Raw genomic sequence first — 17169 nt, forward strand, 5'->3', positions numbered from 1 at the left:
CTCTGATGGTTTTAGAAAATTGTTGGTCAGCTTTTGAAGTAAAAATACTGTTCGCCCATGTGTACAGTACGCACCCTTAGACCCAAAACAATCCCCGCGAAAGTGCAGTACAAAATGGCAATGATTGTGGAATAAAAGCAAAACGTGACACAGGTTTGTAATTATGTTATGTCATCACTTAATCTGCGCCGTTGTTTAGAACAGAAAGTCTTTGTATGGTCTATAGTCCCATGCGACCTCTGCCGCCCATAGCAATTTTAAACTTTCTGTTGCTGAGTATGCTATTCTGCAAGTGCATTGTACTCTTATAGACGCGGCCTCTTTCTCTCGAAGCAGCGTTTCCCTCTCACGTACTCATTTTTGCAAGTGCATTGTACTCTTATAACGAGGCTCTCTCTCTCTCTCTCTCTCTCTCTCTCTCTCTCTCTCTCTCTCTCTCTCTCTCTCTCTCTCTCTCCCTCTCGTTCAGGCAATTGCTTTGTACCCATAGTCAGGGTGAATACATGTGCCTGTTTCTGGTGTGAGTAATAGCAGCTGTTGTAACCTTTGTATTTTTCCGTTCGCTAGTAATGTTATTAGGTAGTTTTGTTCTTCCTCCGTGTAAATTGATATCAACCGACACTTGTGTAGTAATAGTACAAGTGTTGTGTAATAGAATTAGTAGCAGCAGCGGCAAAAGCTCTTGATAATTAAGATAATTATTGCTTTCGCAGTTCAGTCCTCTCTTCAGTTCATTGGTGAAAGCCCTTCCATTGTTCCCAACTCATTTCTTTAACATTTTGACATCTCCATCCTTGTAAGCTAGGAAGTCCGCTGAACTGCGGAATCAGTGACACTGGCTCTGGCCTGTTCTATACAACAGGCGGTTTTTTCTGATCATCCACAGGTTTCGTAACGTCTCTCTAACGGTTGTGGCTGTTTGCTCCGGTTAGGAGGGTAGTTCCAAATGGTTTTTTAGTTTTCCGTAAAAGAAAAACTAATCAGATGGCTTTGTCTGTCCGTCCGCACTTTTTCTATCCGCCCGCGAATCTTAAAAAAACTACCGAGGCTAGAGGACTGCAAATTGGTATGTTGATCATCCACCCTCCAATCAAACGTAAATTGCAGCTCTCTAGTCTCAGTAGTTTTTATTTTATTTCAAGTTAAAGTTAGCCATGATCGTGCGTCTGGCAGTGCTATAGGACAGGCCACCACAGGGCCGTGGCTGTAAGTTTCATGGACCGCGGCTCATACAGTATTATACGCTGTACAGAAAACTCGATTGCGCCGAAGAAACTTCGGCGCATTTTCCACTTTCTTTTCGGAATCGAATTCCTGCTTTACCGAGGTTTTTTATTCCTGACTCTGTAACTGTACATCAGATAACACTGTGTCGACGATAGGAATCATGCATCTGGGAGCTTATCTTTTTTTTGTAATGTATAAATATATTATTTTGTTCAACTTGTCATTTACTTTCTAAGAGAAAGCTTTCTCTTCTCTTAAACAGGACGTCGTCCACTGAAGCGTGAGGTCGAAATGAGAAATGTAATATTTGATGTCTAATTTTTTTTCTCGGGAGTTACTGTTTTTCAGATATAGCGTTATGTCAGACATAACGTTATATAATTAAAAAATCTCAATTATATGTCTACCCTTTTATATGCGACTATGCGATATTAGTGCAGCAGATAATTGCATATTTCATAAGAATCGTTCAGATAGTGAAACAAGCATGAAATATTGCACAAGTGCTCTTTAAAGTTCCCTCTATCAGAAAGGGCGCTGTACGCAAAAAAAATTTAATATGGCGGCCAAATTCCAAGATGGCGGCCAGTATCGACAGATTTTGGCTAATTTTTTTCACTAGAATGGCATGTATTTGCTTCTAGCAATATGGTAAAAAGCTCTTCCATACTATTTCTTGTGAATATTATGTTTCTGTAGCTTCCCAGTACAGTTTACCTTTAAATATGGGGGCTATATGGCTGCCAAGAAAAGGTAGAAACAATAATTATAATGAGAAATAATGCCCGTTCAACAATTATCGTTTTAAGCATGGATCTTGGTTTCTGTGGTTTTAGATCCTAATGAGGGCCATCTCTTTCAGAATAACTCATCAATTTTGAAGGAAAATTAATAAATGTAAAAGAGTGTATGTCTGCACACAACCAGGGCACACTGGTGACATCACTGCTGTGTAACTCAGCATGGGGTTCAGTGCCAGCTAATCCAGCTTTACTAATCCTGTAGTCTTAGACTAGTAGTTGTGTAGTATAGTTTAGTTTAGTGTCCCAAATGCTTTTAACAGCCCCAGACCAGCTATAGTTAGATAGCCGCACCTGAATAGACAGGATGTGCCAGCGCGGGAGAGCTGAGCCAAGGGTATAGAGCTGTACATGATGGTTCATGTACTTACCCCGGATGGTGTACAGATCACACGGGACTTAAATGGCACTGGATGAATGATCGGGCTGGGTGTGGGGAGACCGAACCTAGTTGAATCCCATACAGGAATGTGTGCTTTGTTTAAGGTGGTAAAAGGATAACCCTCGGCCTTAATCAAAAGTGAAATCATGGCAGAATGTGATGCCAATCCAATATTGAGCAGTAGAAAAACAAACTGGAGTTTGTGTTGTCTTTATCAGAAGGACAAAGAGGTGAGCACTTGACATCACCTCCAAGTCATCATGTCCTAGACCATGATGGGTACACAATGCTGGCAAGGAACATTCCCATGTTCACGTTGAAATGAAGAGAAGCCCCAGAATTTGAAGTAACCATAACTTCATTGCTTCCTCTCCTGCGTGATCAGGCTCATTCTCTTGCTACGATCAAACACCGCGTGATGCAGAAAGTGCAGGATGTCACTGATTTTCTGAACCCTGGCCAGATACCCATAATCACAGCTGATCAGCCAATCTATGCCGTAGCAAAGCAGGTGCAGTGGCAGTGGCCTGATCAGTATGGCGAAGACAAGTATCTGGTAATGTTTGGTGGTCTGCACATTGAGATGGCAGCAATGACATCTCTTGGTACTCTTCTTCATGGCAGTGGTTGGACAGGAGCTCTGGTGGAGGCAGGAGTTGCTTCATCTGGAACTGCAGAATCCCTTCCTGTCAGCTGCAAGTGTAACCAGGACACGGCAGATGCACCAGGTTACAGCCTCTAGTTTGTACAAACTCCTGAGGACAGCATACACTGACTACTGTGCTGAGAAAGCAAACAACAATGAGCAGGCATTAGAGTTTGAGGAGTGGTGTGACCTTCGAAGACAGCAGAGTCCACAGTTCCACTTCTGGCACATGGTGTTGTCTATGGAACTTGTGATATTCCTACTGATCAGGTCCTTCCGTGAGGCCAATTTTGTCCTCTACTGCCAGGCATTGCATGAGCTGATACCCTACTTCTTTTCCAACAATAATACAAACTATGCTCGTTGGTTGCCTATTCACCTCAGGGACATGCTTACCCTAGAGAGTTCACACCCAGAGTTGCACAAGGAGTTCAAGGCTGGCAACTTTGTTGTGCACAAGACCAGTTGCCAGTTCTCAGCAATGGCTCTTGACCAAGCTCATGAGCAGACCAATGCCTTTATAAAGGCTGATGGCGGAGCCATTGGGCTGACTGAAGATCCGTCAGCACTCAGAAGATGGATGGTGGCTGGCCCAGAGATCATCCGCTTGGTGTCTGCATACGAAACAGAGGTTCAAAGTAAGGAGTCTAATGAGCAGACAACACACCATGAACAAACACCTCATGCGCAGAAGACATTCTTGGAGAGAGTCAGCAAGCTGTCATTGGCTTTGCAACACTTGGGAAGTCCTTTTCAGGAAGAGAGCCAGGATCTGTATTCCATTGACAACAAAGACATTGCCCACCCCAGCTCAGCAGAACTTCTACAGACACACCTTGACAGAGGCGCACTAAATTTCAGAAGTTTTCAGACTCTTTGGCAAACAATGCAGTCTCCTTCTATGAGCCGATAAAGAAGAACAGAACTGACTTCTTCAGGCAAGAAGCTGCTCCTGTAGAACAGTCAAAGCAGAAACTTCTGAAGGAGGATTGCCAGCTTTTCTCAAAGCTATTTATATCCTGTCAGAGCCGTGAATGTGATCTGCAGGAATTCTTCCAGCACGAGAATCAAACATTCCCAGCTTCCCTTAGTGAGGGTGGTAGGCTGTACACATGTCAGAAGTCTCAGCTGACCTCGGTCCTGGAGAGTCATGTTACACTAGAAGACAAAGAACCAAAGACTGATGTCCTCATTGTAGATGGATCAGCTTTGGTCCATGCCTTGCCACCAAAGAAAGGAAAAGACCTTTGAGGGCTATGCACTTTGCGACTTCTTGCCTGTGATACAATCCTATAGCAGCAAGTACACATCATCACATCTTGTATTTGATGTATACAATACATCCAGCCTCAAAGCTGAGACCAGGCTCCAACGTGGTCAAGGAGGAAGGCGCAAGGTGACAGACAAGAACACAATTCCATCCAACTGGCGCAATTTCCTAAGACACGATGCCAACAAGACAGAGTTGTTCCAGTTCTGGCAGACAAAAAGTTGCCCAGATGTCTGCCACAAATGTTGTCATTGCCACGAAAGGGTCTGCTGTCCTCAGCACTCATGAGGCTAGTCTTCAGGGACTGGAAAAGTGCTCTCATGAGGAAGCTGACACCCGCATCTTTCTCCATGCCAAATATGCCACAGAACATGGAGCCAAGACCATCACGGTTAAAGCAAATGACGCAGATGTTCTTGTCGTTGCAGTCAGTGCTTTCTCCACTCTCCACAATCTAGGGCTAGAGAAGCTATGGGTGGCATTTGGCCAAGGCCAGAGCCTGCGCTGGATTGCTGTGCATGACCTGTGCAACTCTCTGGGCCAGGAGAAGGTGAATGGCATGCTCTTCTTCCATGCGTTCACAGGCTGTGATACAGTGTCAGCCTTCCGGAGCAAGGGCAAGAAGACCGCCTGGCAGACATGGAACATCTTTCCAGAGGCCTCTACTGTGTTCTCCAAACTGAGTCACTACCCTCTCAGAGTGGAAGAGAGTGACCTGAAGGTCCTGGAGGGTTTGTCATACTTATGTATGAAAAGATCCAGCACTGCTGGCACTGTGGATGAGGCTAGACTTGATATGTTTGCCAGAAAACAAAGGGCATATGAGGCCATTCCACCAACCAGGGGCTCTCCTCCAACACACCAAGCGTGCTGCGTACCAGGCTGGTTGTGTGTGGGGCAGGCCACCCAGTGTCAGCCACAGCCAGAGAACCCTGCTGAGTGGGGATGGCAAAAGTCTGGTGAAGCATGGCAAGTCCTCTGGACAACCAACTCGCCCTTAGCCAAGAGTTGCCAACAGCTTACCAAATGTGGATGCAAAGCAGGCTGTCAGGAAAGGTGCAAGTGCTACAAAGCTGGGTCTTCCCTGCACAGCTCTGTGCACTTGCAAATGTGAAGTCTAGATAAATATTGCCCTCTCTTCAGTAGATAATCTAGCTTGAGCATCCAACGTGTCATGCTATGCCTACCTTCTTATCCTCGAATTTTCAAAGGTGTAGGTTGAGAGACCTATACATAGATTAGTTGCGTTTAGTCCGTATTTCTCTTCTTTTCTTTTTATGGTTACAGTCTTAGACACAATGTTGTATGTGACCATACCATTACTATTTCAGTTGAAAATAGCATATTAGTTAAACTGTCTGATCACATGAATATACCATTAAATAAAAACAGTTGGTCTCTATGTCTGCTAAGCGCTGTGGATAGAAAAAAACTTTTATGGCAACCATTTTGTACGCCATCTTGGTTACAATTCATTTAGTAAAGGGTTTTCAATAAAATGTGTGGTATGGAACATTTTTATAACCTAAAAGTCGAGTTTAAAAAAAAAAACTGGCATATTCCATCAATAGATGCTCCCAAACCAGTGAATCTCAACATAGATGGCGGCCATTTTGAAAAATAGCCGCCATCTTGGATTTTCAGGTGGCCAGCGCCCTTTTCTAAGAGAGCGTAGTCTTAGGAATGTTTGTGCCAAATTTCATGCTTGTTTCACTATCTGAACGATTTTTACAGCAATCTGCTGCACTATATGCACCACTGCACACACACACACACACACCAGCAAGGTTTGTGTTCACTCGCCACCCATCAGAATTTCCAGGAATTTAATTTTTCTTCTGCAATTCCGTCGCAGAATTTTGCAGACTGGTGCAATGATCTAATTCCACTTTACCCAGGGCTGTAAAATACACCCTTTCAGCAAAATTAGAGAGAAATAGCATGACTGTCATCCCTGTTTGATTGAAGTATCATCACGACATCGGCATTGCTTTGACGTCGAGTTGACACTGGTGACTGATATGAGATGGCAAATTTAGGAAGAGACTCGTGCCAAGACCGCTCGGGCCCGTTTTGTTTTGGGTCAGTACGCTGTTACCACGCATATCCTTATCCAGCAAATGATATTCGTCTTTATTGCGAGATAAATCAAGAAGTTGGTGGTTTCTTTTCTGAAATAAATTTAGATTTTAAATCAACATCTTTATTCATATCGATCAGAATGGAAATCATAGACATAGAGTCGCAGCCTATGTTTTGACGAACGCACCAGTTTTCCGATCATCATTTAAGGCAAGGTGAAAGAAGAGTAAGGAGAGTTCGTGAGAGAACAAGTTTTGCGTTTTCCCGCGCAGTGACGTCACTTGGAACCCAGCTAAGTGGGTGGCAAGAGGTTCATTGGCTCATTCGCCGATCTTTTAACATTTCAATCAGCTGATAAGAGACAACAAAGATGGTGTTATGTGCTGTGTTTGGTTGCGATAATCATGACCGCCATTGCCAAGAAAAAGGCATTTAATTTTGCAAAACTTAGGTTAATCTGTGCAAAAGGAAAGATGATTTCAACGTGAAGAATGCAAGAATATGCTCCATTCTTTTTGTCCCTGGTAGTATTAGAGAAAGCCATAGACATATATTTTTAGATTATCATCCTAAAAATGCACACAGATTGAAAGATACTGCTGTGCCTACTCAACAAAGGATATAACTCCAGGTAAATATTGTTTATTTGCTGTATCAATAGAAGATATTTTAGTTGGCTTAGCCTATTTTAGAATTGAATTATGTAAAGAGAGAGAGAGAGAGAGAGCCAATTCAATATTTCTCAAATGAAAATGGTTTGGTTTATTATCAGCCGACTTTGAATACAAAAATTTTGATTAATCTGTTTATAAGGCATGTTTATAAAGCTTACAATTCAGATCTTTGTATGCCTTCTTTTTGTATAATTGTTTTATTTATTAAGCCTATATCTATGCAACACTTTTGCTTGATGATTGATATAATTTTCATGAAAGTGATTTTGCTTGAGCCTGTTATCAACTCTCTCATATTGTTTGTTAACTCTTTGTTGCTATTAGGCCCATTGCTATAAACTGAAATACCTAGGCTTACAGCATATAGTCGTATAGGTCTAGCCTAGATTTCTTTATGGGATAAGGAAAATTTATGAGAAGATTCTCTCTCTCTCTCTCTGTATTTTTGTCAATTCGTGGGTTAATGTGCATTACTTAAGCTAGATTCCTCCTCCTGAAGAGCTCGCTTAAAAGGCCTCCCTGAACTTGGCTGCTAAAGAAAGCTTTTTGTTTTTTTTGTAGACAGTTATAGGAGTCATTTTAGGGGGGCCGTTCAGGCAGATATATCTAGCTAAAGTGAATTAACTATAGTAAGTAGGCCTAATATTATGGCCAAAACCCTTCGTGATTTTCAGTAGGCATATATAAAATTATATATCGATATAGGCCTAGGTCTTTATTAGGTTAAGTAAAACTCACGACAGAATTCTCTCTCTCTCTCTCTCTCTCTCTTCATCCTCTTATTCTTACTCAAGTAATATATTATTTTATCCTGGTCGTATTTCATTTACAGTAGGCTATATGACAATATATTTTCTTCTCTAAAGGGAAATATCATTTTATATATAACTACTTAATAATGAACTAATTGAACTATAAAACAATGCAATAGTGCCCTATGGCTAGAAATGCATTGCAGTAATATTTGACCGTGAGTAGTTCTTGGTTCAGTTTGACGTCACTGACTCGTCTCGAGCTGCGCTTGATTCCACCTGTTCTTCTTCCACCTTGATTTAAGGGACGGTTAAATTTGAAGCCACGAAGCATCCGGCGATTCATTAAAAAAGGCGCCATTTTTTAAGGGGCGCCACTGGGTCCACGTCAAGACTCAAAAACCTAAATGCTGTTGAGCAAACCGACGGGCTCAAAATACATGACTCAACATAAGTTTCTTTAAAATAAATTTTTATATAAATATATATATATAAATTTATAGACCCGGTTTTTGATTGATTACGCGTCATCTGTTGAGGATTCTCCACACACATATATATATATTTATATATATATATGTATATATATATATATATATATATATATATATATATATATATATATATATATATATATATATATAAATATATATATATTATATATATATATAATGTGTGTGATTTAAAAACGGATTTTGCATCTGCAAAGGAAAGAAAAGAAAATGATTAAAACCTGTCACGAGTTTAGACTACCCCGATAAATTACTGACGAAATAATATTAAATTTCTGCATTTTGCAGAAAGAAAGAAAAGAAAATTTAAAACCTTACTTTTTGAGGTTTAATTGTAAGATTTGGATGAAAAAAAATTTGTTTTTCCTAACTTTTTAATTAGGTTGAAACATAGAAGAGAAAAAGTAAACAAAAAATTGCAGGTAACGTAAAAGACGTTGGTATAGGAACGCCATGATAGTAACGTCAAAATCAAAAGGCACACCTAATTGAAATGTTACAGGTATAATAGTTTTTGCATTTTCTTAGTACTTTCACATGCTTTGTATTTCATATAAAATTACAAAGCTGCATAAAAAAATCATCTCTTATAGTACATCATTTGGATAGCAACACTCATGAATAAATCTGAAAATTGAAGTCACACTGTTAAACCCGGATTTGCAAGAGCAGTGTGAAAACGGTTTGGAGTTTTCGCAAAGAAAGGAGGCTTTTCATGGGAAGGGTAGGATTTTGAGGACGAGGAAGAAGTGGCAACAATGTATTGACCCCGGAGCACGGCCATTCCACCGAATCGGGCACATCTTGACTCGCAAGAGAATCTTAAATCTTGCGAGGATCTGCGACATTTGATAGGCTGATTAACACCACGAACTCGCGGGGCAGCATCTGAAGTATGCTCGAAAACTATACCCTTATTTGTTTGGCATTTTTTTTTAGCGGACTTTGTAACTGCCGTTTTGACCTCGTATTCTCTAGAACTCACTCCCCGCTCCCTCTTTTTCTCAAATATAAGGTTATTTTCCGCATCCCTCTGTATTTTGTTATTTGTAGAGGAATGTTTAATCTCCTACTAAATATCGACGTAGGACATTTGGATTGATTATCTTTCCAACCGGAAGGAGGCTTGTGTCCGTGGTAGGCGAAATGTCCCGTCCTTGCTTTGTGATTACATGGTCTCAATTTGTTGGCCATCGAGCCTCGTTGTGACTCTTGGCCACCTTACCCCAGAACCTTCATATCAACTTGCAAAGTACCGTCTCAATTCAGACATTTGGTGCTTGTTCACGTGTTTGAAGGAAGTGAGAATCTCAAATAGTATTCATGGAACGCGTACGAATGAAAGACGCGCCAACGTTTCAGAGGGAAGGGACTATCAAACTGATCGTATCATAACTGAGGTCAAAGATTGGGGTATTTTTGTATTTTTTTGTATTTCGGATAGTAAGAGAAATACAACTTACACTGAGTGAGCTGTCTTTCTAATTCTTGTGTTTTGTTCAAGATTTTTCAATGTCTTCAGCAAGACTCTGCACAGCCTACACAAAATTCCATTGTTTTTAGAAAGCCTTTGTAAACTTCACACACATAAAATTCCCTTTGTCTTCAATAAGGCATTCAACACTTCATATAAAATTCCTGTCTTCAGCAAAACTTTGCAAAGTTTACACAAAATTCTACTTTCTTCAGTTAGCCTTTCAGAGTTAACAAAAGTCCTTTCTCCAGTAAGCCGCTGTAAAGTTTACGTAAAATTCCTTTGTCACCGGTAAGCCATTGCTAGGTTATGAAAAAACTGTCTTCATTGAGATTTTACGAAGTTTACATAGGGTTGCATTTCTTCAGTAAGCCTAAGCCTTTGCACAATTCATTTAAAACTCTTTTGTCCTCAGAAAGACAAAGCAAAGTTTACGTTCCTATATCTTTATTAGGCCTTTGCAAACATGTAAAATTACCTTCATCTTTTAGTAAGTCTATGGAAAGTTTACATCAGATTCTTTTTGTCTTTAGTAAACCTTTGCAAATTTTACGCAATGTTGATTTAACACAGACTGATGGAGAATTTTTCGATATTAACATTATAATAATTTGGACAAATTTCACCTCCGGATATACATTGGATACGTATACATGTACTGCATAAAATAGAAGTTATATTATAGGACCAGATGTACCACAGAAAGGATATTGTGCCATTGGAACTTCAAAAGTTCAAGCGAAGATGCAATGCAATTCTTCTTGTATTTTAATAATTCACTTGCATTTTTATCTATTTATTTTTTACTTTGTTACTTGATTTTTTCTTTTCAAATAACTGATCTCGTCTCCCTCTATTTCCTATAACCTTCTGTTACTTATTTCAGTTGAACACCATACTCTCTGGAAGCCTGAATTTCAAGTCAATGGCCCCTGTGGGCTGGCTCCATATGAATAGGGTCCACCATCTGAATAATAATAACAGTAAAAAGTATTTCGCTGGGCAATTTCCTCTATATACTTTCCTTACAAATCGTTTTTCGTGTGTTTTAGTGGGCGTTTTCAGCTAACGCAGAGGTCGGAAGTTTAAATACCATCCTGTTTCATGTGCTTTTCCGTAAATGCAAATAACCAACAACCGTTTGCGTGCCAAAAAAGACTGGTATGTAGAGAGAGAAACAAACATTTTATACCTAAGTCGATGATAAGGAGATCACGACAGCATACATTACCGCTACTAAATCATTTTAAGTGTCAAATTTTGCTCATACGTGCGATACCCAAAGAAGCAATCTTCAGGACACGAGATTTAATTTATGCACAAGAAATAAACCTCAAATTCGATAGGGAAAAGTTTCCTCAAAGCGAGAATAGAATGTATTTAAATATACTTTTTAATTTACGTTCGTCGTACAAAATAAATTCGTGATATTTTAAGGAAGTAGTACAATAATTTATTGTCATTTGAGGGCAGGGGTGGGTCGGTCTTGGGTGGGTGTACGGATTCCCTCCCGCCCTCCCCCACCACTCGGCTACGTCCATGAAATGATACCACCGAACATCTTCATGTGACGAAGCCCTGAATTGCACAGTTTCTCCCATTATTCCTTTTTTTCTTGATGGCAGCTCGCACAAAGACTGGATTTCTTATTTCTGATTTTTATCTGACCTTTTTTTTCTATTTCGTGATGAGAAGACTCCGTACTTGGGTGTAATTTTTGATAACATTGTAACTATAACGTTTTGTTCATTGATACAATGCATATGGACGTATAGGAAAATGTATTTTATCGAATTAGAAAGGTTGATAATTTGAAGAAAAATGTGATCGTTTGTGGTAACCTTTTTTTATTCAAGAGTCTTAATATTATTAATGATAGAATTTATGTAAACTATTCACACCTATAAGTAATAACAAATAGTAAAAACTTTCATTTCCTTATAGTTTTTTCTTGTGGGGGGATAGGGGTGGGGTGGCAGAAGAAAAAGAAGTCTTCTAATGAGAATTCGTCACAAAAAAATGAGTATGCTAAGGAGTGGCACTTGAAGCCTGACTTCCGAGATCTGAAGTGTCAATGACTCGGTTACCTCTCTTACTACACTGTTTAGCGACATTGCAGCCCAGTTGAGTCGCAAAGATTCTGGTCTTCCCATCAATGTCTCCTGATGGGTCTGTTTTCTCATCAGTGTCCCCTGATGGGTCTATTTTCCCATCAGTGTCCCCTGATAGGTCTATCTTTCAATCAATGTCTCCTGATAGGTCTATCCATCAATGTCTCCTAATTGGTGTATCTTCTCATCAGTGTCTACTGATGGGTCTATCTTCCCATCAGTGTCTCCTGATGGTCTGAGTGTCCCCTGATAGGTCTATCTTATGGTGTCTCTGATAGGTCTATCCATTAGTGTTTCCTCATTGGTGCATCTTCTCATCAGTGTACACTGATGGGCCAGTCGTCCCATCAATGTTTCCCGATGGGTCTAATTTCCCATCAGTGTCCCCTGATAGGTCTATCTTCCAATCAATGTCTCCTGATAGGTCTGTCCATCAGTGTCTCCTCAATTGGTGTATCTTCTCATCACTGTCTACTGATGGGTCTGTTTTCCCATCAATGTCTCCTGATGGGTCTGTTTTCCCATCAATGTCTCCTGATGGGTCTGTTTTCCCATCAATGTCTCCTGATGGGTCTGTTTTCCCATCAATGTCAGATGGGTCTGTTTTCCCATCAATGTCTCCTGGTGTATCTGTTTTCCATCAATGTGATGGGTCTGTTTTCCATCAATGTGTCTGTTTTCCCATCATTGTCCCTTGAGAGGTCTATCCATCAGTGTCTCCTAATTGGTGTATCTTCTCATCAGTGTCTGCTGCAATGTCTCCTGATAGTCTGTCTCCCCATCAGTGTATCTTGATGGGCCTGTCTTCCCATCAGTGTCTCTTGATGGGCCTGTCTTCCCTTTAGTGTCTCTTAATTAGTTTATCTTCTCATCATTTTCTCTTGATGTTTATTTATCAGTGTCTCTTGATGGATCCATCTTCCTCATGTCGGTGTCTTCTCATCTGTGATGGGTCCATCTTCCTATCGGTGTCTCGTGATGGGTCCATCTTCCTATCAGTATATCCTGATGGGTATCCATCTTCCCATCAGTGTCTCCTGATGGGCATCCATCTTCTCATCAGTGTCTCCTGATGGGTCCGTCTTCTCAGATGGGTATCCATCTTCCCATCAGTGTCTCCTGATGGGTATCCATCTTCCCATCAGTGTCTCCTGATGGGTATCCATCTTCCCATCAGTATCTCCTGATGGGTATCCATCTTCCCATCAGTGTCTCCTGATGGGTCTGTCTTCCCATCATTTTCTCCTGATGGGTCCATCTTCCCATCATTGTCTCTTGATGGGCCCATCTTCCCATCAGTGTCTCCTGATGATCTTCCCATCAGTCTCTCCTGATGGGTTTATCTTCCCATCAATGTCTCCCGATGGGACTCCTGGCAGGTGTACTTCCTTCCATCTCAGTATCTTGGTTTAGTGTTCAGGCCAGTTATTCTAGAACAATTATTTTTGTTTCGTAGATGTTTTCAAATAGGTTAACCTTTCATTTGTTTTGAAAATGTTTTAGTTTTAATTGTATTTTTATTTATTTTGGAAACTTGTTGAATGGTGTCACTTCAGAGTTTGTGGATATCATACATTTTCCATGTTCTATTCAGGGGATCCCTTGCCCTACCCTGGCCGTGGGGCTTTGCCCCCACGGAGCCCCTCCCCCCCTCCCAACAACGTGACATCGTGCATTACAGAACGACGTGTGCGCCGCTGTACTGCAGGCTTACCCAAATTGAAAGATTCATTCGTGAAAATATACACGTGCTTGAAAGTTAAGTTTTACAAATAAACCTACTGAAAAATACTCGTATATTTCAGGTAGTGAACATAAGATTTATATTTACTTTTATTGACGATTAAGAATTAAATTCAATTGCTTCAATGTGCTGAAAATGTTTACACTGAGCTTTAGAAAACCTGCTCAGCTCCCAACATCACCACCCGAGCAGGCTCTCCAAAGCTCTGTGTAAATCTTTTAATAGATCTAAATAAATGTTGTGCGTTTTATTTTAAATTTTATATTTTATGGGAATTCCATAGCTTGATGGCGTAGGGGAAAAAAGCAGGTCACTGAATGGCAAGATTATAGGTGAGAGGGGCGATATCCCCGAGATAGACGTGGATTGTGGCTTGGTGGGTATTACGTGACCGTCCGAGTCGAGAAGGGCTATCTTTTGGTTCAAATACGTATTGTTTCTTAATGTTTTACTGAGCTCTCTTTTATAGATTTAAAACCAGTCACCTTTATATTATGCAGTACGCCAATTTATTTTTTATATTTTGTTAGCTTATATTTTTATTTACATTTTTATTCATGCTTTATTAAATTTATTCTTTTATGAAATAATAACTTATAAAATATAAATTGTTATATATGCGATGTGTATTCTCAGTTTACAGTTATGCACCTTTTATGCAGTGTAAATAAAAAGATCTCACCAGAAAATGGGTGACGAAAAGTTAAGTATACCTTAGTTTAACCAGGCCACTGAGCTGATTAACATCTCTTCTTGGGCTGGCCCTAAGGATTAGATTTATTTTACGTGGCTAAGAACCAATTGGTTACCTAGCAACGGGATCTACAGCTTATTGTGGAATCCGAACCACATTTTTGAGAGAAATGAATTTCTTATCACCAGAAATAAATTCCTCTAATTCTTCGTTGGCCGGTCGGAGATTCGAACGCGGGCCTAGCAGAGTGCTACCGAGAACGATATCGACCGGGCCAATGAGGAACCATGGGTGACGAAGGAGTTCATATTATATGAAGGCAAGAAGACGTATACCATCAGTTGCAATTTGGCCTTTATATATATATATATATATATATATATATATATATATATATATATATATATATATATATATATATATATATATATATATATATATATATATATTTATATATATATATATATTTATAATCTGTATGTATATAATATATATATATATATATATATATATATATATATATATATATATATATATATATATTATTTATACTAATGTATGGTATATAATAAATGTATATATATATTTATACTCTTTGTGCTAGTTTTTGTATGTATGTGTGGATTGCTTAATGTAGTAACTGTCATGAGTAACGTCCCCTTGAAACACGAGAACCAAAAGCAGGATTTCAACAAAAATATTAGAATTCACACCATTTCAGGTCGACATTACAATCGTACCCAATATCTGCGTTTACGGTGATTATCAGCCTCTGTCAAGGTTAAAGTTCCCGTTATCATTTCAGGGTGACAAAGCTGTATCGGGTGGTGGTTCTTATTTGGTGAAACGTGACTTAAAACACGAAAACGGCCCCATCGTCTAATTCGGAAGGAGGCGGTTAATCGGTTATCGTGGTTATTGAGTGTTGGTGACAGTCACTGAGTGTTTGTTACAAAGGTTCGACTGTATACGTCGGTGTGCTGTAAGGTAAGGTTGGGTTGTATTTATTTAATAGTTATTGCTGATAGTAATATAATTGTGTGGTAGTAAAATTTCAATCAGTTCGCCAGTGTCGGAGATAGAACTTCAATATTTGAAATATTTCTTTTGAAAGCCGACACGGTAATGTTACTCAATACAGTATGAGCGTGTACCAACCCTCAGATGCTTCTAACACGCGATCCTCTGTAAGTGAGACAATTTTGCTCGAAGGCCTTTATAAAACGACATAAGCGTTATTCACAGACAATTTGCGAGAGAGAGAGAGGTAACAGGTTCGAGATGATGATCATTCTTTACTGTGACCTGGCTTTTCAGTTGATTGATATGCCTTTGAGAAGACCTTGGAGGTAACCTGGCCTCAGAAACTTCCTCGAACTTTCGAACTGCACTATGACTTGCTACCACTTGCACGAGACCGCTAAGGTTTGTGACAAAGGTATTCCAGGGAAGAGCTCCGCACTGGAATATTGTTTATTAATGAAGTTTTGTTGACAGAACACTGTAGAAAAGGATGTATATGATGCAGTACAGATAACTCGAGAATTTTGCCGAAATAATGTGAGAAATTTACCTTCTTTGTTCATGTTTTTACGTAGAAAGGCTCCGCGGGACGCCATATTTAACACCAGCCCGTCCGGGATGAGCCAAAAAATAAACAAAAACATAAAAGACGGTAAATTTCTCTAGTTATCTCTCACATACTGCATTATGTAGCCAACACCCTTCTCAATATTGTTCATTAAAAAAATGTCATTAACAAACAATGCCTTCCGTAGAATTACCGTAGCGAGTTCAATAGCGCTTGTCTCTTCATTGTAACATTTGTAAATCCAAGGTTTTCCCACGGACAGTTAAATGTATAGTAATAAGGGCGTTAATCCTACATAGAACACTACTCTTTTATTCGTACTTGCGGTTGGTAGGAGTGATTCTAATGACAGTTTATGAAGTGATGTTCCTTTAGGTATTTATAAGTTTCCTGATACTTTAAAAGTAGATGTTAAGTTTCAGATTACTTGTTCAAATGGCCAAATATTCATAGAAAAACTATACTTTTGGCATTTGTTAATACAAAAAATGACAAAATTCAGATAAATTACAAGGAATGTAATCAGTTGCAATCGTTTTCGTATGTACGCCTAAAGTATTAGATGAATATCCTTAGTTTCACTTATATATAGAATGTTAGAAAGAACTCTATGAAGTAACACTGAAAAATTAAATTTACGACTAGCCAAAGACAAATCCTCTCCCTTCCCTCAGCGTCACTTGGTGACGGAGAATGCTCGCACCTGACTTTTACGGTGGCCATGCTTTTACCCGGTGTTCGGTCTCGTGCCCTCACAGAGTCCATCATGTTAGCATTCAGAGCCCAGTGCACGTAGCATGGGTCTACCCTCTGGCTTTCTTCCTTCTACTATACCTTTCATGATTGACCAGCTCGGTGGTATTCACTCCTCCATACGCTGTCCCACATACCTCGCCCATCGCAGTCTAGGTTTTTATCAGAAGCTGAGATCTGTGGTTGTCTTGTCTCCAAGGTCTAGACTACTGTAGGCTATAGAGAGTACGTGTAGGCCTATTCTCTAGGCCTTGGTTGTCTCGTTGTGTTGTCTCCCGAGCTTACGTTGTTGTGACGCATCCTGTATCGAAGTCTTAACGATTTATTGAACAAATCCTGCTAGTCGTTGATATTGTGCGTTCTGTAATATTTGATGATCGTTGTAGGTGATTAGTCGTTGGAATATATTGTGCTGTCATGTATTTTCAGTTTGGTGGCTATATAGTTGTTTTTAAAA

At 39.7% G+C, this 17169-nt stretch overlaps 1 long non-coding RNA gene across 1 annotated transcript in view; it reads left to right on the forward strand.

Moving 5' to 3' along the window:
* LOC136834960 (uncharacterized) overlaps positions 1 to 17169 on the forward strand; it is a 32181-nt gene that overhangs the window by 14033 nt on the left and 979 nt on the right. The window contains exon 2 of the long non-coding RNA XR_010851940.1: positions 15174 to 15355. This is a non-coding gene — a long non-coding RNA (uncharacterized lncRNA). The remainder of the gene's footprint in view (positions 1 to 15173; positions 15356 to 17169) is intronic.

The sequence above is a fragment of the Macrobrachium rosenbergii genome, chromosome 54, assembly GCF_040412425.1.
Source record: "Macrobrachium rosenbergii isolate ZJJX-2024 chromosome 54, ASM4041242v1, whole genome shotgun sequence".
NCBI lineage: Eukaryota > Metazoa > Arthropoda > Malacostraca > Decapoda > Palaemonidae > Macrobrachium > Macrobrachium rosenbergii.